We start from the raw sequence: 22,906 nt of genomic DNA, 5'->3' as shown, positions 1-22,906 counted from the left end.
ATAATTGGTGAGAACAACATCTGAAAGTTTAGTGTATTTTACCTTGCCCCCCGACCCCCTCCACTTTTTGGTTGGTGATGGTGGGATATTAGAGCCTTTAAAAAGTAGGGTTTCCCCAAAAGTGTTAAAAAGGAAAATACAATAGTCATAGCCATAATTCATGGCAAATTATGTCAGGAGTAGAGGAAAGGGAATTCTTCAACTGTCTTGATGTTTCAGTTAGGGAACCTTTGAGAAGTAGAGAAAAATAGAAAAAAAATTATCCATAGCTTTACCATTAAAATAAAATTTCTATTTAAAAAATACTTCTAAAAGTAACATTTGTGATTATTTTATGCATTTGAATGGCCAGCACTAAGTCATGTAGGGCATATTTGAAAAGGGAAAGGAGCATCAGTTAAAAAAGGGATGGGAATAATATGTGTTTTATCCTTTTAGTGGTTATTGTTTTTCTTTGAAATAGGCAAAAATCACTCCATAAAAAAATGCTTTGAGGAAATGGAAGACTAACATATTTTGACAGAAATCGTGCAGAGATGTGTCTTAGAAAAAATGATTTTATCATAGCATTTTGAACCTGGGTTATATCATTTTGTTTAGCAGTGCAGCTGAGAGCCATTTCTCCTTTTCATTCACTCCACCCAGTAGAGAGAACATCTGTTTTAATGTGAGCTGTGTAGATATTGGGGTCCGTTTCTCGTACACTGTGGAGGCACCAGCTGTTTGTGGTGGTAGTGATGACACAGTGCAGACGTTCTCAACACAACTGTTTTCCTCGACCTTTTCCTTTTGTATACATGCTCTTCAAGTTTTAAAACAAACTGTATGTGCATTGAGTGCTTCCTGTTGAGGAAATGGAGGAGGTGTGTGAAGCCCCATGGGGTAGAGATGGGACTGGATTGTAAAGGACAAACTTTGGATGACTCCAACCAAGTTCATGCACCGGCTTTATAACACCAACATCTCAAAAACCAGATGCCAAAATGACTAGAACTGTTGGGCGCTGTTGAATATTGGCCTTCTTGCTATTTAACAGTCACATTTTTGTGGCCGAGCAGTTCACTTTTGGAAAGAAACGATTTTGTGGTGCCTTTTAAAATGTTTTATAAATAAACTTGGTTCAAATAATACTTAATACTACATTGTTCCATTGTCTTACAACTCATTTCTGTGGCAATATTCAATACATTATTTATATATGTTAGTTGTGCAAGATATTGTAAATTTGAGGTATTTTTACGTTTGTTTTAAAAAAATTAACATGAAGTAAAATGGCCTTTTTTCATTTGGTATATAATTCTATGAGTTTTAACACATGTATCGATTTATGTTACGTCTTCACAAGTGTTCCATCCCATCAAAAAGTTTCCTCATGCTGTATTCTCTTCCCACCCTTACATCCTGGCAAGCATTGATCTATTCTCCATCCACATAGTTTTGTCTTTGCAAATATGTCACTTAAATGGAAGCATACAGTATTACTCTTTTGAAGCTGATTTTTTTTACTCATACAGTATAATGCCTTTGAGATTCATCCAAGTTGTTGTGGGAATGGATAGTATGTTCCTTTTAATTGCTGAGTAGGACTCCATTGTGTGCTGTACTGCAATTTATTTATCCATTAACCCTTTGAAGAACATTTCAGTTGTTCTATTTTTTGGTATTACAAATAGAGCTACTATGAACCTTTGTGTACAGATTTTTGTGCTTTCCTTTCTCTTGGGTAAATACCTAGGAGTGGAATGACTGGATTATATGGTAGGTGTACATTTAACTTTTTAAGAAAATTTCAAACCATCTTCCAGAGTTAACTCTATTAGTTTCCATTCTCACCAGCAATGTATGAGAGTTTCAGGTGCTTGGCCTCCTGGCCAACCCTTGGTTTTTGTCAGTATTTTTAATTTTAGCGATTCTAGTAGATGTCTAGTGGTGTCTTATTGTAATTTTAATCTGCATTACTCTAATGGCTAATGATGTTGAACATTTTCTCATGTGCTTCTTTGAAGCTTCTTTGCAGGTATTTTCATGTGCTTGACTGCAGCCATTTATATATCCTTTTTTTTGTGTGAAGGGTCTGTTAAAGTCTTTTGTCCATTGTTTTAATTGGGTTGTTTCTTTTCTTGATTGATTTTTCAGTGGTTGTGTGTGTGTACATAATTTGGGTACACGAATCCTTTTCTGCTTATGTGACTTGCAAATGTTTTTCCCAATATGTTGTGTTTTTTTCATTCTCTTAATAGTGTCTTATACAGAGCAAGAATTTTGAATTTTGACTTAATCTTTTTAATTTTTTTAATGGATTATGCTTTGGGGATATTGTCCAAGAACTTTTTGCCTAGCTACAGGTCATAAAGGTTTTTTTTTATGTTTTCTCCCAAAAGTTTTAGAGTTTTACATTTTACATTTAGATCTGTATGATCTATTTTGAAATAGCAGTTGTATGAGGTCCGAGGTTTAGGTCAAGTTTCCTTTTTTTTTTGCTTATGGATGTCTAATTGTTCCAATACCATTTGTTGAAAAAAACAGTCTTTTCTCCATTGAGTTGCCTTTGCCTCTTGGCCAAAAATCATTGGCTATATTTGTGTGAGTCAATTTCTCCGGTATTTCCTGTTTCCCTGAGGTTCTCATTTTTAGTCTGCCAGCTACAAAGAATGAGGCATTGAACTTCCTGTGACTTCCTGGACCAGGAGGAAAAAAGAGAAAAAAAGTGACAGATGTTTGCCCTCTATCTAGAGATCACAGCTCCTCTGATTAGAGAGGAGGTTCCTTTTCCTTAGAGGTATAGGTGACTGTTGTCCCCTCTGCCCACTGCCACCTTGAGACAGTCTTGGACTGGGAAGCAAGAGAATAGAGGGGAAAAAAAGATGAAAACCCGGGGATTCCCTCTGCTTCCTCCCGGGTTAGGAATCCCCTTTCCTGCTTCTCAGGCTGGAACTCAAAAGATTGATCGATTTGTCCCTTTGGTCTACATCCTGGTGCTCACTTCCGAAGTCTGGCTGCCTTGAGTCCTGCCTGAGGGCTTTGGAGGAAAAAACGGGGAAGTTCATCATTGGTTTGGTAGCACATAGAATTTCGCTCTTCTTTCCCAGCCAGCGTATCATCATTTACTTTCCAGAGCCCTCAAATAGCTGCTTCATTTACCTGTTGTATCCAGTGTTATAGCTGCATTCAGTGGATAGAAAGGATGGCATGTGCTTTTTTTTCATCTTACCCAGAACCAGTACCCCTCTATGCTATTTTCACATACAAAATTTGGACTAGTATTTTGGGCGAGTTACATAAATCTTGAAACAATAGGCATTCTGTGAACAATTGTTTCTCATAGATTTTTAAAAAGAAGTCACATTATCTTGGCCTAATTGGTTTATATTTGTAAATTTGAGAACAAAGTGGGAAACTTCTAGTTTTGTGGGAAGCCTGTGTTAAGATTGTAGTGGGCTCTTTCTCTTGCTCCTCCTCCCTACTAAAAAAATGTACAATTTAAGGGAATCATTTTAGTACCATCTGCAAATTTACATTTAGTACCATTTAATTTTCCATGCAGAAATGCTCCGGAAGGCACCTGGGAAGCCTGTAGTCATTCACTATTATTCCATTTATCTTGTAGTTCTTGTCTTTTTGTCACATCAAAAATTGTCTGATTTTAAGCCTTCAATATCCAGTATTGAGAGTTGCCTCTGAGACGTGAGCTGATGTGTCTTCATTCTGAAAACCCTATATAAGCTTTCAGAGGAATTAGAGGACTTAGGGAAGTCCAAAAGAAAGAAGCTAATTATCAACATATTCATTCTCTACCAACTTTAAAAAAAAAAAAGTAGACTAAAGGAAATTATTCAGACAGCTGGTGAAAAACAAATATAGCTCAGTGGATTCCTAGTAGAAACAATGACATGGTCTAGAATTAGCTAATTTATTTAAAGTAATTATTTATCAGTAGAAATCCATTAAAATTAGTGAGGGGGGAGTCAACTGTAGCTTATAAGTCTCTTGAAATCAACCTCGGGAGTCCTTATTAATGGCATCACAGCAGGACATAGGAGTAGGCAATTAGAAAGGCTGAGTCTAAGGTAATTAAGAATAACTCCCTCGGCATTTAAATTATAGCAAGTGACAGTAATATATGAATATGGAAGATAGTTTGATAATCCTGTGTTATCCCTTTATAGATTTATCAGAATGGTTATTGTTTTCGTGTTTTTAGCACCTAGTTTTCCCCAAATGATCAAGTCTTGAGGACTTTATTACTTCTCGTAGTGCTTGCCATGCCTTTATTATTTAAAGCTAACAGTAATGGGAACATTTAAAGAGCTCTGGGCCAGACCTGGTGCTGAGCACCTTGCATGGTTAACCCCGTGTCACCTTCACAAGAACCCTGTGAGGCTGTTCCTGATCCACAGGAGAGGAAATGGCTCAGAGGGGAGAGTGCTTAGGATCGAGTCCATGGTTGCTCTTAACCTTTCAGCTATAAGATTGCCCAGGTGTGAATGGGGAAAAGTTCTTAGAAGAAAGAGGTTAAGAAGACCAAATTGAATACTAAAAATGTTCATTGCAGTATTATTTACAATAGCCAAAATATTTGGAAACAACCTAAGTGTCCATCATTGGACGAATGGGTAAAGAAAATGTGGTGTATGTGTGCAGTGGAATATTCCTGCCATTTGTGGCAACATGGATGGAACATGAGGGCATTGTGCTAAGTGAAATAATCAGACAGAGAAAGTCAAATACTGTAATGATCTCACATGTAGAATTTAGGAAGAACAAAACAAAAACCAAGCTCATTGATACAGAAAACAGATTGGAAGTTGCTACCGGTGGCAGATGAGAGGAGAGGGGGTTTAAAATGAGTAAGGGGGTCAAAAGGTACAAACTTTCAGTTATAAAATCAGTAAGTCATAGGGATAGAATGTATAGCATAGTGACTATAGTTAATAATACTGTGTTTTCCCAAAAATAAGACCTAGGTGGACCATCAGCTCTAATGCGTCTTTCGGAGCAAAAATTAATATAAGACCTGGTCTGATCTATTCTATTCTATTCTATTCTATTCTATTCTATTCTATTCTATTCTATTCTATTCTATTCTATTCTATTCTATTCTAAAGACCCGGTATTATATTATATTAAAATAAGAGCAGGTCTTATATTAAGTGTTGCTTCAAAAGACGCATTAGAGCTGATGGTCAGGCTAGGTCTTATTTTCGGGGAAACACAGTACTGTGTGGCATATTTGAAAGTTCCTAAGAGAATAGATCTTAAAAGTTCTTATCACAAGAAAATAATTTTTTTATAACTGTGTGGTGATAGATAACTTAGTGTGGTGTTTATTTAGCAATATACACAAATATCAAATTATTAGTTGTACATCTGAAGCTAATATAGTGTTATATGTGAATTATACCTCAAAAAGTAAAGAGCATTTTGACTAGGTATGTAGGAGCTTCAAAAATCAAGTACTGGGTTGCATAATTATCCAGTTTCAACCAAAGAAAGAATGGGAACAGTCTTGGTTTTATGATTCATTATGTCATCAGAACATTTCATCTGCCAGTTTCCTCCATGTCAGCTTTGTGTAAGTAACCACTTTTAATCACCACCCTTTTCCTAAGTACATCTCAGTAGATAGAATTGTACCGGAATGACCTTTGTTAATCCAGTGCCAGGAGACAGAATCCAAAAGAAGGATTGAGGTTCAAAGTGATAAGAATTTGGTATTTTTTTATATGGATAATTCAGGGTCCTAATACACTTAATCTTTTAAACTTCCCAAATAATCTTATAGACATGAGTCCTTATTTTTGTTCAAGAGATGACTCCTTTTTTCTGTCCTTCTTCCCTCTCATCCAAATTAATTCTTCTTAAACCAGTTGGTTGATTTTATATGTCTAAGAGAGAATAAGACCCTTAAGGAATTGAGGAATGGTGTTAACATCCTGTCCAGATGCTATTTGTGCCTGGATGTTCGTGTTTATACACATTTTTCTTTGTGATTGTACAGGCAGCAGCCAACTCAGAGTCAGCCAGACAACTTGTGTGGTATTCTTACTTTTTATGAACTATTTCGGCCAATAGCTAAGCACAGATAAGATCCTTTGTCAATGCGCATGGAGCTGTTTTGCTGTCTTTATGATAAATGACTTCATATATGTAATAGTTATAGGCCAAGGACACACCGAGGTCAATGGTGGCAAAGTCTTAAAAGTGGTCAAAGTTAAAGGCTATCAGAATTTTATTCTTTACCTAAATCTAAACCCTTGTTTAGATAGTAATTTACCCATATCGCATGGACATATGATAAATATTTGAGATTCAACATTTTTTTTGTCTCTTAATAAACAGTTGATCAGCTGTACAGGCATTTGGGTGTGAAACTGATAGTGGGGAATGTGCTCTGTGGTATCTCACTGTGAAGTTGCACATTCGTCTTTATGAAAGTGTCTCTGCATTCACTTTTCATTCAGGTGGTTATCATACTTTGTGATAATTTAAAACTAGACCGCTTGATTCGATTCTTCTGGAGTCAGTGGTAGATTGCATATGTACAGAAAACGTCTACAGAAAGCAAGGACGGACGACCCAGTTTAATTGTAATTCCTTACGAAATCTTGTAACAGCTTGGGTTAGCTTAAAATGTGAATTCTAATTCTGTGGCCTTGTCCTTTAAATATCCTCTGGCGTCTGCAATGAAATTTGTGTTTGACTAGTAGGAAGAGGGATCTGATTAAACAGGGTTTGATTTTCTCACTTAAAATGCCTGTAGGGAACCCGTTTAGGAAGAAGTGTGATTCTACCAAGTCCTCAGGGAGGGACTCAGGCTTCTTCCGGCTTTCAGCATCCTAAGCATAAGGCCGTTCTCCACACAACCACAGGACCCTGCGGGTGCTCCAGCCAAGATGTTTGGGAAAGGGAGGGAAAGGGGTAAAGGGGCTTTCTAGAATCTCCACCCATTGACTTCTACTTGAAACTCCTTGGCTACTGCTGTGTTCAGGGGAGACTCAGGTGAGGTAAGTGCGCACATTGCCAGCCGAAATAAAATCAGATTCCTATGACTAAAGAAGGGGAGGCAAGTGGAAATTAGGTTTGAAAGAGCTGACTCTGTGCCACCAAATGTGAACTTTGTTTTTTAAGTCATGCATCTGCCTAACCATTTTTTCAAAGTTTTAAGGGAAGTGTATTATGTAGGCATATTTTAAAGAAATACTTTAGTTTGGGGAATGTTTTTTTCCAATCCACTGTTACACTTCTGTAATATTCTTAATGTCCTTTAGTTACCTTCTAATAAGTAATCTTTTAAAATTATAAATAATAATCTGGGCTTAAAAATAGAGCAGGATTAATACATGCTTCAGCTCAAAAAAATTCTTTTCATGCCTCTCCTAATGACACATGATTTAGAAATATTTCTGAAAAATCCTCAGGTCTTTCTTTTTCACAGAGTCTGTCCTTTAGATGTAACTGAGGAAAGCTCAGTCAGGTGTTAAAAACTCCTTTGGGTAGCTGTACTCGTGATTTAGGAGCAAATTTTACTGTGTCTCCTGATACGCTGTGGTCTGTCTTGCTTCTGGGTTTTTCTCCCTGGTAAATTCTCTGCATGCAAAGCTCTGCCTCTGCCTTCCAACCTGGGAAAATTCTGTTGATCCTTCAGACTTCACTTCTGCTCCGCCTTTCCTGCCCTCCATCAGTGCTATGCGGTTGTCTTCCCTCTCCACCCTGTTTCCTCCTGAGTGGTTTAGTGGCTTGGTGCTTCTCCCGAGTGTGCTCTTGGTCTCTGCTGCTTGCATCACAGAGAGGAAGTCCAGTGGTGATGGTGTGGGATAAATGAAGTAGTCCGTGTAAAGCACCCTGAACGGTGCCCAGCCTCCCCATAGAAAGCACACGTTATGTATAGCCATCCTTTTTTTACATTACATTGTAACTGCTTCTTTGCTTTTTCTGGATGATAGACTTCTTGAGGACAGTTGCCGTGTTGTGTTTGTTAGAATTATTTCTGGCATCCCTGCAATGTGTTCTCAGTAAATGTGTAATGAATGAGCGAGTGGGAGTGGGTGAGCAGACAGAGGAGAAGGAAGACCGGAGCTCTCCAGTGTCACCTTTAGCTTACTCAGCTGGTGGAGTCACGAGGTAGTGAGGTCTGTATGTCCGGGAGGTAAAGAGCAGGTACCTTAGCTCGGCAGGGAGCAGCAATGTGTCCACTGTTTTTTGTCTTATTGAGTGAGCTGGCCCTCATGGAGACACCATGGTATACTTCCACACTACAGAATTATCTGTCATTGGAAGATAATTTAGGAGCTCTGTGTTCAAAATATTTCTTTCATGTTGTTCCTTTAACACTTATTGAGTATCTGCTATGTGCTGGGTTCTAGACCTGCAAAAGTGAACCAGAGTCATTCTTACCTTTAAGTTCTAGTACTGTGTTTCCCTGAAAATAAGACCTAGCCAGACAATCAGCTCTAATGTGTCTTTTGGAAGAAAAATTAATATAAGATCCGGTATTATAATATAATATTATATTAGTTATATATGTTATATTACATTACATTACATAAACCCGGTCTTCTAGTAAAATAAGACCTGGTCTTATATTAAATTTTGCTCCAAAAGATGCATTAGAGCTGATTGTCTGGCTAGGTCTTATTTTTGGGGAAACATGGTAGGATAGTGGGGGAAACAGACAGACAACAGTGACACTCACACACACACACACACACACACACACACACACACACCCTCAGTGTGTAAGTGCTTAAGTGAAAGATTAGAAGTATGAACAGAGAAAGGACTGGTGATTCTTATGTTGTGCTGCTGCTTTAAGAACAGTAAGTTCTCGTTATGGAAGGTAAGTGCTATTCCTTAAGCTCTGTTCTTTCAGAGATTTTATAAGCTTGTTTATATTCATATATATCAGACACTAGACTGTTGCTAGTAATAACTAGGCAAAAATAGCATCAGAGGCGATTGTACTCTGCAGTGTCAGGATCTTTGACCATTACCTTCTTGAATGTGTGACAACACAGAAGACATACTGCTTAGACCTTCTCTTTGAGCTCTTGGCATGCATCCTTAAGATGTTTGCGTGGTATAATATGACTACTGAAAGCATCATGTTCAGATTCTGAAGAGTGGTAGGAGGGAGGGAAAAGGGGTGCAATTCTGAACTGAGTGAGCTCCCCTTAAGCAACCTGTCTTTGCTTAATTTTCTCAAAACACATATGCTTCTTTTTTACCAGGCTGGAACTTAGTTGTGTGAACTCGTCTGGCTGCAAGGGAGGCTATGAAAGGTAGTATTTTAGTTAGATGCTTTGCTTCCCTGAGATACATTGGGGGTTCTGTTAGGAGTAAGGGGGGGAACGGATATTGGGTAGCAATAAGCAGCATCTGCTGCATTGCTCAATAAATGTTCTTTGAATAGAAGGAAGGAAGGGAGGGGAAGGAGGGAAGGAAAAAGACAGGACAGGACAGGACAGGACAAGACAAGACAAGAGGGGAGGAGAAGAGAACAGAAAATAAAGAAGTATGATGGGAACAGGCTTTTGATGCGGATACTATCCATTTATTTTTCATGGTCTATCAAAATTGACCTTGCAGATATCTAGGCAATGAAATATTTGAATTGGCTCTGCCCTCTGAATCACAGTGTTAACTTCTCTTTAGACTGGATGGACGGGGCCAGAATTGTAGACTAATGAGAGGAGATGGGTTTTGTGTGCGACTTATACATATGGGCACATCTGGTATTTTACTTGCATTTTTGATTATTAGTAGTTTTATTTACTTGAATGGGTTTTACTGAATGACTATTATTTTGGTTTATAGAAATAGATATATAATTTATGTAGTTTTATATTTATTTATAGATGTTTTTCCAGAGATTTATTTGTTTTTGTTTTTGTTTTTTTCACCTCAGTCCTGGCAGGGATTTTTCTAACGTGGATACAGAAATCATTAGAACATAATTTCCTAAGGGATATAGTATGCTAGTGTCAATCTTATACCACTGTAGTGCCCTTATAATATAATTTGTTTTTTTAAATTGTCAAAGTTCTAACTGCTTTGAAGCATCCTCAAGACTGTGGATGATAACATTTTCCAAAATTATCAGCAATCAGTGTCGTAATTATTTAACTGGTATTTTGATAAGGATATTTATGTTTTTCTTTTATTTTCCAGTTTCTGAACACAAAATTTAAAAATAAAACTCTTTCTTCATTTTCAGTGAGACTATTTTGGTCAGTATGGCCCTGTGAACTTACAATTTCTGAAGAGATGTGTACTGTGGGGAACCTTAAAAATAGGTTTTCGTTGGCTTCTTCTTTGGGACGATATTCATGTAATCTGTACTCCATTGAAAATGTGTTCTATTACTTCATTCTATTGTGCTGAGTAATCAGAAATTGGTTTCCCCAGACCATCTAAATGGGAAGAATAGCCTGCTTTTATTAGTTATGTGAAGAAGTAACTTTCAGGGACCTTCAGTTTCAGGATGTCTCTTTCTTCACAGCTGCCGCTCTTCCTTTGTGGAGGATGCCAGTTGCTAAGAGAAGGCTTTGTCTGTTGTGTATGAAATGAAGTTTGTTTGGACCTCCCTCAAGCAACTTCAAGTGCATAAGAGTCCAGCTGGACATTCCTCACCCATTGATGATTTAAATGCAGGTCAGATTTAGAACCCAACTTACATTAGTTTAAAAATAGACACGGCCTTTAGAAAGCTGACCTCTGGTACATTTGGGGCTTGGGGATCTGATGGGCTGTTTCTTTTAGTTCACACAACTGTGTTTTAGTCTCTGAAAGGCAGGACACATTTAGGCTAGATGACACCAGTGTCCTTGTAACTTGGGACCCCAGCCTTCATGCCATCACCACTTCTTTCAGTCCATTCTCATTACTTCCAGGGAATTCATGGCAAGACGAGAGAATCATAGAACAGAATCTGATTTCTGTACGTTAATTTTATTGGATGTTTTCCAGTTTGACTAGGAAAGGCTACAGAACCCAGAAAGAAAATCTAACACGTTAATTTTAAGGTAATACTATCATATGACGTATTCTTCAGTTGCATTTAGAAGAGTCAGAAATGTTCCTCAGGACAGGGTAAGTGTTGGTAACCCTAAGGACGAGAAAGATAAGATTTACTAGCAGCTCTCACCTGGGGTTCGGAGGTAATTTATCAAATGGTGTAACTTCACATTTATAGTGTGCAACTGAATAATCAGTTACAAAATAGGGAGTAATTCTTCCACGTCTGAGGTTTACAGACTTGAACGTGTTCAGCAGAAAAGTTAAAGAGGGTAAGGAGCGTTGGGGAGAAATTTATTACTAACTTTTTAATTACCAGAGAAGCAAGCATATATTGAGCATGCATGCATGTGTTTGAATTATTGCCTAAAATTTTGTCTAAACCTGAAACAAAATGGTAAGCTTAACGTTTCAAATACTTGAATTATTTAGATTTTATTAAAAAAGTAGCCCTTATTAAGGGCAGTTTTTCTTCATGATTTAAAAAGGTAAAAATAAGCATTTCATTTTATGCAGTCAGGTCTACCTTTATTTCTGGACACCACTTATAGTCTTAATTGTTATTACCATCTTCACTAACACATTTGTATAGTAGTTTCTTTGAGGCTTATACCTTTAAACACAGTTAGTGTTTAACATTGAGTCTTTTTGGTACATTTAGCAACTCAAAATTATATATCATTTTGGACCCTCCTGTATCTGTAATGTTACTTTTTACATCAAAACAAATACCTTTTAAGAAGAGAAAACATGGAATTTTTGCTTCCTTTTTGTTTATGAGACGTCAGAGTATATTGTTTGTGTGTGTGTGTGTGTGTGTGTGTGTGTGTGTATGTGTAGCCATGTTATTGCAGTAATTTATATGTTTCCAGTAGAGGGCTACTGTGAATATTTTTGCATTGCACAAATAATGCTTGGATATCTCCAAGACTGTCATGCTATACTAGCTAGGATAGACATGTCATACAGTGACACTGTTTGACACATTTGTGGAAGCATTTATATACTTTTTTTCTTTGTTGTATACGTGTTTGGACAACAGCAAAACGCTCGCAATAGTCATTTTTCATTATAACATAAAAGCTGAAACTATATACAGTAGAACTTCTTTCAAAAAGGCAACTATAGGTTTTGAGTAGCTACCCTAATAGTGATATACATACACTATAGGGAACGTTTTCAAAGTTTTAATAGGAGTGAAGATGTCTGCTCCCAATACCAGAAAGTTTGTTCATTTAAGTTAGTAACAATAGTGTTTATAGTATCTTACTTTTTAAATAATGCTTCATAGATTGCTGAGTGCTTAAGTAATCAACTCCTTTTTTGATCCTCACAGTCATGCTTTCAAATAGCCAGGACATCCACCTTTAAAAACAAGGAGAAACCAAATCCACATAGTAGATGCATTTCTAACTGATTGGGGAGAAACTATCAATTTCTAGTAGAGTTTCATCAGTCTTTTAAAATCAATCTGGATTTTGTTTTCTGAGTAAAACCTTTGTTACAACAGAATACTCAAGTGAAAAAAAACAAAAACAAAAACCAACCAACCAAACAAAAAACAACTAAATGTGGCTTTTGGAAACTCTGAACTGTGTCTGGGCACAGTTTTCTGAAGTTTAAGTTCTAATTGTTCCCATTGGTCAGTGATAATCATTCATTCATTTCTTTCCTTGAGTCGCTTCTATGTGTTAGGCATGATCCTGGGCTCTGGGGACATTGCATTTCCCCAAATTGATACTGTACTTGTCTTTATGGAATTGATGGCTTAGTGGCAGAGACATGAGCAAATAGTGTCACACAAGTAAATGCATACATATGAACTGGAATAAGTGCTCTGGAAGCATTACCACCAGGTCTTTTCCATAGTATAAAGGAGTAACCTGATGTTTTATTAAAAACAAAAACAAAAACACAGAAGTGCAAGAGGTGGGGTTTGCAGGCTACATTTTCAGCAAATGGTACATGAAAGGAAGTTACTTGGAAATAGGAGAATGTACCTGATATCCTCATTTAGGTCAGGGTGTGTGTGGGGTGAAGGTGGGAAAAGGGGGGGGGGATGGGAGAAAGCACTTTAAACAAAGAGGAGTCAGAATTATCCGAATTGCAAGTTGGGAGGTGAGAAAATGTTTCAGACAAACCCCCACGCTAGACAGGAAAGCGGAGTGTGTTTGGCACGCTTAAAGGTTAGTGTAGCTGGAGCATAGTCATTAGGGAAATGGTGCCTTCACACTTGGAAAGGGTTGCTGGACTGTCATGCAGGGGCCTTTAGACCATGTCAAGGAGTTTGAGTTTTGTGCCTGATGTAATGAGAAACCATGGCATGGCTTGTAGGCAAGGGTATGTTGTGTTTACAAAGGCCACTCAGTTGCTGTGTTGAGAATGTATTACAAGGTAGCATGAGTAGATGCAGGGAGATCAATTATACACTCTTACTGATTTATTATTCTGGGGCATACAAAGGTTGGCTACTTTTTTTTTTTTTTCCTTTCCCAAACTAGAGCTGGACTTAATAGTTTTTGCGTTTTGGGTGAGATTTCGTGAAGGTTCCTTGAGGTCCTGCTGTTTGATCTTATTCTCTGTGATGTGCCCATAACTTTGAGCAGAGCTTGGCACAGAGAAAGTGCTCAATAAATATTTCTGAACCGACCGACTGATGGCCTGAGAAAAATGTGCTTCTGTTTTCTGCTCATCCAAGTCTGTCAGCACCTTCTCCTCTGCCACCCAGTGGTCTGACTGTATTTGAACCTGTCTGATGGTGACTGGCCACAGCAGTCAGGTCGGCACAGACTTTATCCTTTGACAAGAAGGTCTTTGTTTGGATTCTTTGGGAAATACTGGCGACTACCAGGGCTGACGTGCAAAGAAGTGGTGTGTAAGCTTACTTTTTTTGTGCTAACAGCCTGATGGCACAGTACAGAAAGGACTTGGCAAAAACGAGCAAGTGTGGATTGCTTGAAGTTTCAAGGGGAGGGATAGTATGCCAGAATATAGGAACATGGTGTTCGTGTTATTAGTTCAAAAGTTTTAAATTTCAGTATACCCATGTTTTTCCAGCAGTATAAAGGATCGACTTGATGTTTTATTTAAACAAAAAAAAGAAGCAGCAGCAGCAAGAGGAGGTGTTTGAGGCTACATTTTTTTCAGTGTGTAATGGAGGGTTCCTTTTATTGAGGCTAAAACTTTGAAACAGCCTGGCAGATGAAGCTATTTAACAGTGTGAACATCAACTGACGCAGATAACAATTTTGTTCTTGGATATAGATCATGTTAATGTAAATTCTGTGTATAAACAATTTCTGTTCTCTGGTTTTGACTTGTAGACTGTGTGACAAGACCAGTCTCGTGCATTTACTCTTTAATGGTCTAAAAGTGTGTGTGTGAAAGCCAGCCTTCTGAGGGAAGCATTTGAGGAACCAATGCAGACTTTGCTTTAGAGGCTAGGAATTGTGGGTAAACACTGACTGAAGTGTGTTTTCCCTCAGCCTTTGGTTACTGAGCTTCACCAAGGCGGTTACTTGCTCCATACATGAGTCTAGAAGTAGTGTTAGTTGTACTTTCAAAGCTTGACATAAACTTCTTCACTTTTTCTCTGAGGGCAGTAAATGGCATTTTCATCCATTTATCTCCCTTTTTGTTGCCCTGGAAGACAGGGTCCGGGATCCCCTTTACTTCTACACTGTTCTCCAGTTTCCAACTCAATTCCCGTCAAAGGTGCACATCTATGATGTCTGTCCCTCTAACCCTCCCTGCAAAAATAGTTATTGAACAACTACTTGCGTAGATGCCAACTATTGTTCTATAACTGTATTTGTGAACAATACAAAATTACATTTTCTTGTGTATGTGACTAGGGGCTAGTGAAATAATTAAATTAATGGACCTGGGTGACTGAGGAGCCCTTCATTATGTCTCTCCCAGGACATAGTAAAAAGGAGTATTTCATCATAAGTATCACCATGAAAGCAGCCCTTATCAGAATATATAACTTGAGTTTATATTGAAAACTCAGATTATTGCTTCCTCTGTCACAAACACTGGAACAAAAGTTATGTACATTATGTCAGGAGTGAAGCTGATATTATAAAGCCTATATAAATGGATTAAGATAAAATTAAAATGTATCTACACTTGTAAAATGTGTCAGATACTCTAAGATGAATAGATTTTAATTCAGCAAATATTTTCATTTGTTAGTCTTTAAATCAACATATTCAGTTTCTTGTTTATGTTTTTTAATTCCGTCAAATAACTTTTTTCTTCCTGTGACTGATAATGTTAACAAGCTAGGCTGAGGGAAGTCAGTGGTTCGATATTTACCACACAAAATGCACGGTGGCTCTTGTTTTTAAACAGGAGCTGTCTAGTGGGATAGAGTGTGAGCGCGGGTATTGAAAATCTAGAAAATTGAGGCTTTGAAAGCTATCCGTTTTAAGTCTTCTTTTCTGATTTGGATACCTTTTATTTACACACACACACACACACACACACACACACACTCACGCTTGCTTGCTTGATTGCACTAGCTAGAATCTCCAATAGAACGTTGAATAGAAAGGGTTAAGAGTGGACATCTTCATCTAGTTCCTGACATTGGGGGAAATCTTACTGTTATGTATGATGTTACCTGTAGGTTTTGTACAGATACCCTTGATCAGGTTGAGGATGTTCCCTTCTGTTTCTAGTTTGCTGAGGGTTTTTTAAAAATCCTGAGTGGGTGTTAAATTTTGTTGGTATATATTGATACGATTATGCTTTTCGTCCTTCACTATATTAACACAGTGTATTAAATTAATTAGTTTTCGGATGTTATATTATGTTAAATCAAACTTGTATTCCTGGGATGAATCCTATTTGGTAATAATATCTCATCTTTTTTTATACATTTATCTCCCTTTTTGTTGCTGGATTTGGTTTATTAATTGAGAACTTTTTGTGTATATATTCATGAGGAATATTGATCCATTTGTTTTCTTTTTTTGTGATGTCTGTCTGGCTTTGGTATCAGGAAAATATTGAATTTATAGAATGAGCTGAAAAGTGTTCTATTCTTTTGAAGAGTTTGTGAAGAATTGGCATTATTCTTTAAATATATGATAGAAATCAGCAGTGATACCATCTGGGCCTGGGATTTTCTTTGTGGGAAGATTTTAAATTACAAGTTGGATTTCTTATTATCAGTCTATTCAGATTTTCTGTTTCTTCTTGAATTAGTTTTGCTAATTTATGTCTTTCTATGAATTTGTCCATTTCATCTAAATTGTCTAATTTGGTGGCATACAGGTTTTCATAATATTCCTTTATAATCTTTTTCTGAGAGTCAACAATGATGCCTCCTCCTCTTTCATTCCTGATTTTGGTAATTGGTGTCTTTTTCTGTTTTTCTTGGTCAGTCTAGATAAAGGTTGGTCAATTATATTGACCTTTTTAAAGAACCAACTTTGCTTTTGTTATTTTTTATTTATTGTTTTTCTGTTTTCAATTTCATTGATTTTTGCTCTAAATTTTATATGATGTCTTTCCTTTTGCTTGCTTTGGGTTTATTTGACTCTGTCTAGTTTCTTAAAATGGGAATGAATTGAGATCTTTCTTATTTTCTAACATAGGCTTAAGTTTAAATCTATAAAATTCTCTATAACAACTGCTTTAGCTGCATCCTGTAAATTTTAACATGTATTTTTGTGTTCATTCAGTTCAAAATATTTCTTAATTTTGCTTGCAAATTTGTTCTTTGACCCATGGATTGTTTAGAAATTAATTCTCAAGTATCTGGAGATTTCCTAAATTTCTTTGGGTCGTTAATTTAATTCTTTGAAGTCCCAAACATATTTTTGTATTATTGCAATACTTTTCAATTTATTGAGGCATGTTTTGTAACACTGCAAATGGTCTATGTTGAGCCTTGAAAAGAATGTGTATTCTATTGTTGTTAGATGGAATGTTTAGTAGCTGTCAGTTACGACAGTATGGCTAATAATGCTATTTTTCTGTATATATTCATGCTGACATTTTGTCTATAGTTTTTTCTATCAATTATTTAGAGTGGGGTGTTGAAGTCTCTAATTATTGTTGATTTCTCTCTTCTTTTCAGTTCTGTCCACTTTTATTTCATTTGTTTTGGGGCTCTGTTATTAGATTGCATATACATTTATAATTATTATACCTCCCTGATTAATTGACCCTTTTATTATTTTAAACTGTTCCTTTTTCTCCAGTAGTACTGTTTGTCTTAAAGTTCACTGTCTAATAATGGTGTAGCTGTTCCAGCTTTCTTATGGTTACTGTTTATAGCATATATTTTTCTATCTTTGAGGGCTAGCAGAATCAGTCACGTGTCAGTATGAGAATGTCTCAATGTAATCCTTTGTATATATTTTCAAATCTGCCACATTTTCATAGCATTTTATTTATATTCGTGATAGTGAGTTCAAGTAAAAGGAGAACCCTCTTAAAATTGTCACACGGTTTTAAACTATCATGCATGTGTACAGTTCTATAAAATTCAACACATATTTAGATTCCTGTAACTTCTACCACAATTAGGATTCAGAACAGTTTCATAACCCCAAAAAACTCCCTCATGTAATCCCTTTATAGTCACTTCTCCGCCTACCCATAACCCATGGCAACCACTGGTCTGTACTCCATTCCTAATGTTTGTCTGTTTGAGAATGTTACTTAACTTAATTGGAACGTCATCCAGAGTCACACAGTATTTACCCTTCTGAGACTGGCTTCCTTCACTTAGCATGCCTCCGGGATTCATCCAGGTTGTTGCGTATATCAGTAGTTGGTACCTTTCTATTGCTGAGTATTCCATTGTGTGGGTGTTCCAGGTTGTTTATACCTTTACCCCATTGAAGGACACTTGGATTCTTTCCGGTTAGGTTGGTTATAAGTAGAGCTGCTATAGACATTTGTTTCAGGTTTTTCTGGTAATGTAAGTTTTCATTTCTCTTGGGTGGGTGTGTGATTTCTGTGTCATAGGGTAAGTATATGTTTAACTTTATAAGAAACTGCCAAACCGTTTTCAAGTGTAGTTGTATCATTCTGCATTCCCACCAGCAATGCTTGAGGGTTCCACTTGCTTCCCAAACCACTTGGTATTGCCAGTATTTCCTATTTTAACCATTCTCATAGGTAGATGTGTAGTAGTACCCTGTCTTGGCTTTACTTTGTATGTATTTCCCTGACGGCTAATGACTTTAAACATCTTTCATGTATTTGCCATCCTTATATCTCCTTTGGTAAAGTGTCCTCGTTAAGCCTTAAATTTTTTGTGTTAACCATTTCTGCGAAACATTAAGTACAGGCCATTCTTATGAATTATAATTATTATATGGGTTTGATAACAGGCCATTGTTATGATAACAGGCTAGTGTTATGAACTATAATTATTATATGGGTTTGGAATTACTGGGAAGTTTTCAAGGACTATCAAGCGGTGTAAGGCTGCTTATGTCTCTTTCAGGTTTTACTGTTCTACTGTTCGTGCGCCTGCTTCTGGCAGCATTCCCGCTTCCCACTCCCTTTCTGGTTTATTGCTTTTATGAAATGATCGTGAATAAGCCTGTTAGAATTGTGTTTGAAAAAGAACAGTGAAGTGCCTTTTAGTAAATGCTGCAGGAGCTCTTCTCTAAGTAAAGTACATAAACTCTGGCACATCTGTTTTAGTGCTTCTCAAACTGGGGCCATGAAATTGCTATGAGAAGGTCTGTGAATGTGAATCTGTATATACCCCAAGCTTTGTTTATAGGCTGAATAAACAATATAACTTGCAGTATATATTCTACTGTTTCCAGAAGTAATGTGGACTCTGCCGAGCAACTCTGGATTCATTATAATAGGTTTTTTAAATGTCATTTCTCTCCCAATTCTTTCGTTTCTTTCCTTTTTCTTGGCCATTGTGGGGTGAATAGATGTTGTCAGATGGGGCTTTCCGGGTAAGTTAGGTATTGTTGTTCCTCATTAGCCAGGATGGGATGAAGTGTGAGTTGTAGTTTGTGCTGTTTCACCATAAGTGGATGGTTAACCAAATGTTCTCTACGAGACTTTTTTGATGATGTAGTGTGGCATATTTTTGTTGAAAGTCCTTTTATGAGAGTTAGAATAGTTGTAAGCTCTTTGAATTCTTCAAACAAGAGGATCTCTTTGAATTGTTATTACCACCAACCTAAACTAAACTAAGCTAAACTAAACTAAAAAGCGATGGAAAAAAGTGTATTCCTCAAATCATTGTTGCTCAATTAAATGTTTAAATCCTGGGTTGCGGGGTTGATTCTTTTCTCATATGCATCATGTCTTTTTTGATGCATTTGTTATAAATAAAATTTGATTAGTGGCTTGGTGGTTTAGCACAAAATTATGAAAATAGAAAAGGAAACTATTCCCATGTATGTAATTTACATAAGCACAATGTCTGCTTGTGTATTCTTTTTTTGTTGTTTTGTTTTGTTTTGTTTTGTTTTTTGCTTGTGTATTCTTGATCAGATTCTTACTTAAGACTCTAAAGTACTTTGCTGTTTGCACGCCTCATGCTGTCAAGAATGTTCTTCGAAGTATATGTAGTTATATCATAATATAATTTGTTACACAGATATCAAAAATGATTAGTCTAACAGCTTTATTTTCCTCAGTTATTTGTGGTTCTCATTTCAAGATGCGAAGTAAGATAGTAATTCCTTCTATGTTAATAGAAATTGTCTAAGCAGAAGTACAAGAGAAAGGTTGTTGATGTACTAAATGACCAGCACCCTAATTTTAGTTATGAGATATTCAGGAATGTAATTTATTTGGGGGGGCTTTATTTTACCAAATTTACTTAGGTCCCCAATTTCTTTATGATAGTCAAGCACAACTTATCTTTAAGAACTATGGTTCAAAATTGTTCAAGTGATAGTAGAAATTTATGTCCCTCACTGGGATGGAGGTCATTAATGTGAAATGTACCCCCGCCGGAAACCAGGGACCTACTGTTTTTCCCCGAAAATAAGACCTAGCTGGACAGTCAGCTTTAATGCGTCTTTTGGAGCAAAAATTAATATAAGACTGGGTCTTATGATATATGATATGATATGATATGATATGATATGATATGATATGATATGATATGATATGATATGATATACCAGGTCTTATATTAATTTTTGCTCCAAAAGACGCATTAGAGTTGATTGTCCGGCTAGGTCTTATTTTTGGGGAAACACGGTAGTTCCTAATCAATTCACACTAAAGATGTTTTTATTGAACAGTAAAAACCCTAAGATGTTTTTATTGAACAATTATCTATACTTAGTGTGTTAGAAGTTAAAGTCTTTGTACAAACTTATTTAAAGTGATTCACTTTGTTATAAACATGCCAATATATTAATTAAAAGTAGACTAAATGTTCCTATTTTTACATTTACAAGTAGTATTTGAAATCCATTAAGATTAAACAGAAAGCAATTGATAAATGGAATACATTAAAATTAAGAATTTCTCTTCATCAGAAAACCTTGTTAAGGGAGCGAAAAGGCAAGCTACTCACTAGAAGAAGATACTTGCTACATATATCCACATAGATAGATCCAACAGAGGACTCATATCCAGAATATATAAAGGACTACAAACCACTATAAGCCAGACACTCCATTCCCCACCAAAGACATAAGACTTGAATAGGTAGTTCACAAAAGAAGATAACTCAGTTGTCCAATAAGCCTTTTAAAAGGTTTTCAAAATCATTTCTTGAAAGATAAATGCAATTTAAAACCATAATGATATAACATTGTAGTCTCACCAGAATGAAAAAAGACTAATGATTCCAAGTGTAGAGCAACTGAAACTCATACACACCGTTAGTGAGACTATCAGGCAATTTGATCTGGCAATCTCACTCTTAAGTGTGTACAGACAACACAAACACTTGTGTATGTGCCCCAAAGAATCTGTCCAGAAATATTCATAGCAGCATTATTTGTGCTAATGCCAAACTAGAGCAAAATCAAATGTTCTCAATAGTAAATGGAGAAATATGTTGTAGTATGTTGATATAATAGTACCAGTACTTCCTACTACAACGTAGGTGACGTTTACAGGATTTAGTGAAAGAAGACAGCATTCTCTGTGACCTCATTTAAATAAATTGCTTTTCTTGTGCTGTAAAATGGCTAGTTCAAAAACAGACAGAACCAATCTATGGCGCTAGATGTCATAATGGTCGCTGGCTTTGGAAGTTACCAAGGACCCGTGAGGGTGGCTCTGAGGTGTTCGTAATACTCTTTTTCGACTGAGTCGTAGTTACATGGGTGGGTTTACTTTGTGCAAATTCTGAATGGTGCACACTTAGGATTTGCATACTTATATGTATATTTCAGTTTTTATAAAAATTTACTTAAAAAAATCCACTGAACCTAACTTTTTTTTTCCTTCTGCATGTTACTTCCTGAAATGGGAACAAGTAATTTGAATTCTTTGTTGTAACTGTTCTTATAAACCTTTTTTACCTTCAAGGACCGATGCTTTTAGTTGGCTATTTTGGTTTTACTATTTCTTTTGGGTTCCTGGACCCGATTCCACTGTGGGGGTGGAGCTCCCCACACTAGGAAGCAGTTCTCTAACTGGGGTGGCTACATTTCATCACAATTCCGATGCCTGTTTATCTTCAGATGCTGTCAGATCCCACAGGTTAAGGGGTCAATCTTACAAGGCTGCCCCCCGCCCCTCACACACTTCAAATGACATCCACAAGCCCAGGTTGTTACCTGAACTTCTGTCAACTGGCTATAAATACAATTTTCCCACAACCCCCTCCTTGGGTTTGATTAACTTGCTAGAATGGTTCACAGAACTCAGGAAGCCCATTTACTCACTAGATTACTGATTTATTACAAAGAATATTAAAGGATACTCATCAACAGCCAGATGAAGAGATACATAGGGCAAAATATGGGGAAGGGGCACAGAGCTTCCATGCCCTCTCCAGGCAAACCATTCTCCTCGAATCTTCATGTGTTCTCCAACCTGAAAGCTCTTTGAACCCCATCCTTTTGGATTTTTGTGGAGGCTTCATTACATAGGTACAGTTGAGTAAATCATTGGCCATTCTCCTGCCATTGTCCCCTCCCTGGAAGTTGGGGGTTGGGATTGGGGCTGAAAGTTCCAACCCTCTAATCATTGGTTGGCTCTGTTGATAACCAGACCCCATTCATGGGTTTTCCAAAAGTCACCTCATTAACATTAAGTAAGAGACATCTTTAAGCTCTCATCCATCACTTAGGAAATCCCAAGGGTTTGGGGAGCTGTGAGCCAGAAACCTGACTGAACAATGACCAAAAATATATGAGAAATACATAATTGGTTACCTGAATGACTAAATATACAATTCTTATAAATCTCAATATTGTACTCTTATAAGGATCTTTGTGAAGTCTGAATATTTGAACAGTCAGAAAAAATTTCTTGACTGTTAGGTTAGGAATAAACTACAGTGGGTTTATGAAATATGAAACCTGTCAATGTTTAAAAAATATTATAGAGAACTAAAATAAGGTGCTGATAAGGTCTTATTACTAGTGATCTAGTTAGTCCAGAGAGAATATTTTATTTAAACTTGCAATAATGTAAGTCGAGTTATGGTCTGATATACTTCTTAGCTAATATAATTTTATCATCTTTGTGTTCTCATAAAACTCCTCTAGCACTTACCACGTTCTGCCATATATTAAAGTTCGTTATATTTCTTTCCCTTGTATATACTTCAATTTTCTTGGGCAGGAACTGCTTTTTTTTTAAAAAAAAATTTCTTCTGACATAATGCATTGCTTATATTAAATTGAAAATGTTTTAAGAAAGAATGAAAATCTATTAGCAATTAAAGAAAGAAAATGTTGATTGTCTTTATAGATGGCAG

At 36.6% G+C, this 22,906-nt stretch overlaps 1 protein-coding gene across 11 annotated transcripts in view; it reads left to right on the top strand.

Moving 5' to 3' along the window:
* The window catches only part of SIPA1L1 (signal induced proliferation associated 1 like 1), a 348,723-nt gene that overhangs the window by 118,585 nt on the left and 207,232 nt on the right, over positions 1–22,906 (top strand). The window contains exon 1 of one of the 11 annotated variants that reach the window (XM_033107750.1): positions 10,521–10,650. The exons of the other annotated variants lie outside the window; for them this stretch is intronic. The gene's annotated coding sequence lies outside the window, so the exon portion shown is untranslated. Of the gene's footprint in view, positions 1–10,520; positions 10,651–22,906 lie in introns of those variants that run through there. 11 annotated transcript variants of the gene reach the window in all.

Source organism: Rhinolophus ferrumequinum, chromosome 6 (genome assembly GCF_004115265.2).
Source record: "Rhinolophus ferrumequinum isolate MPI-CBG mRhiFer1 chromosome 6, mRhiFer1_v1.p, whole genome shotgun sequence".
In the NCBI taxonomy this organism is placed as follows: domain Eukaryota; kingdom Metazoa; phylum Chordata; class Mammalia; order Chiroptera; family Rhinolophidae; genus Rhinolophus; species Rhinolophus ferrumequinum.
The sequence above is the reverse complement of the archived record's forward strand: the minus strand, read 5'-3'. Positions and strand labels throughout refer to the sequence as shown.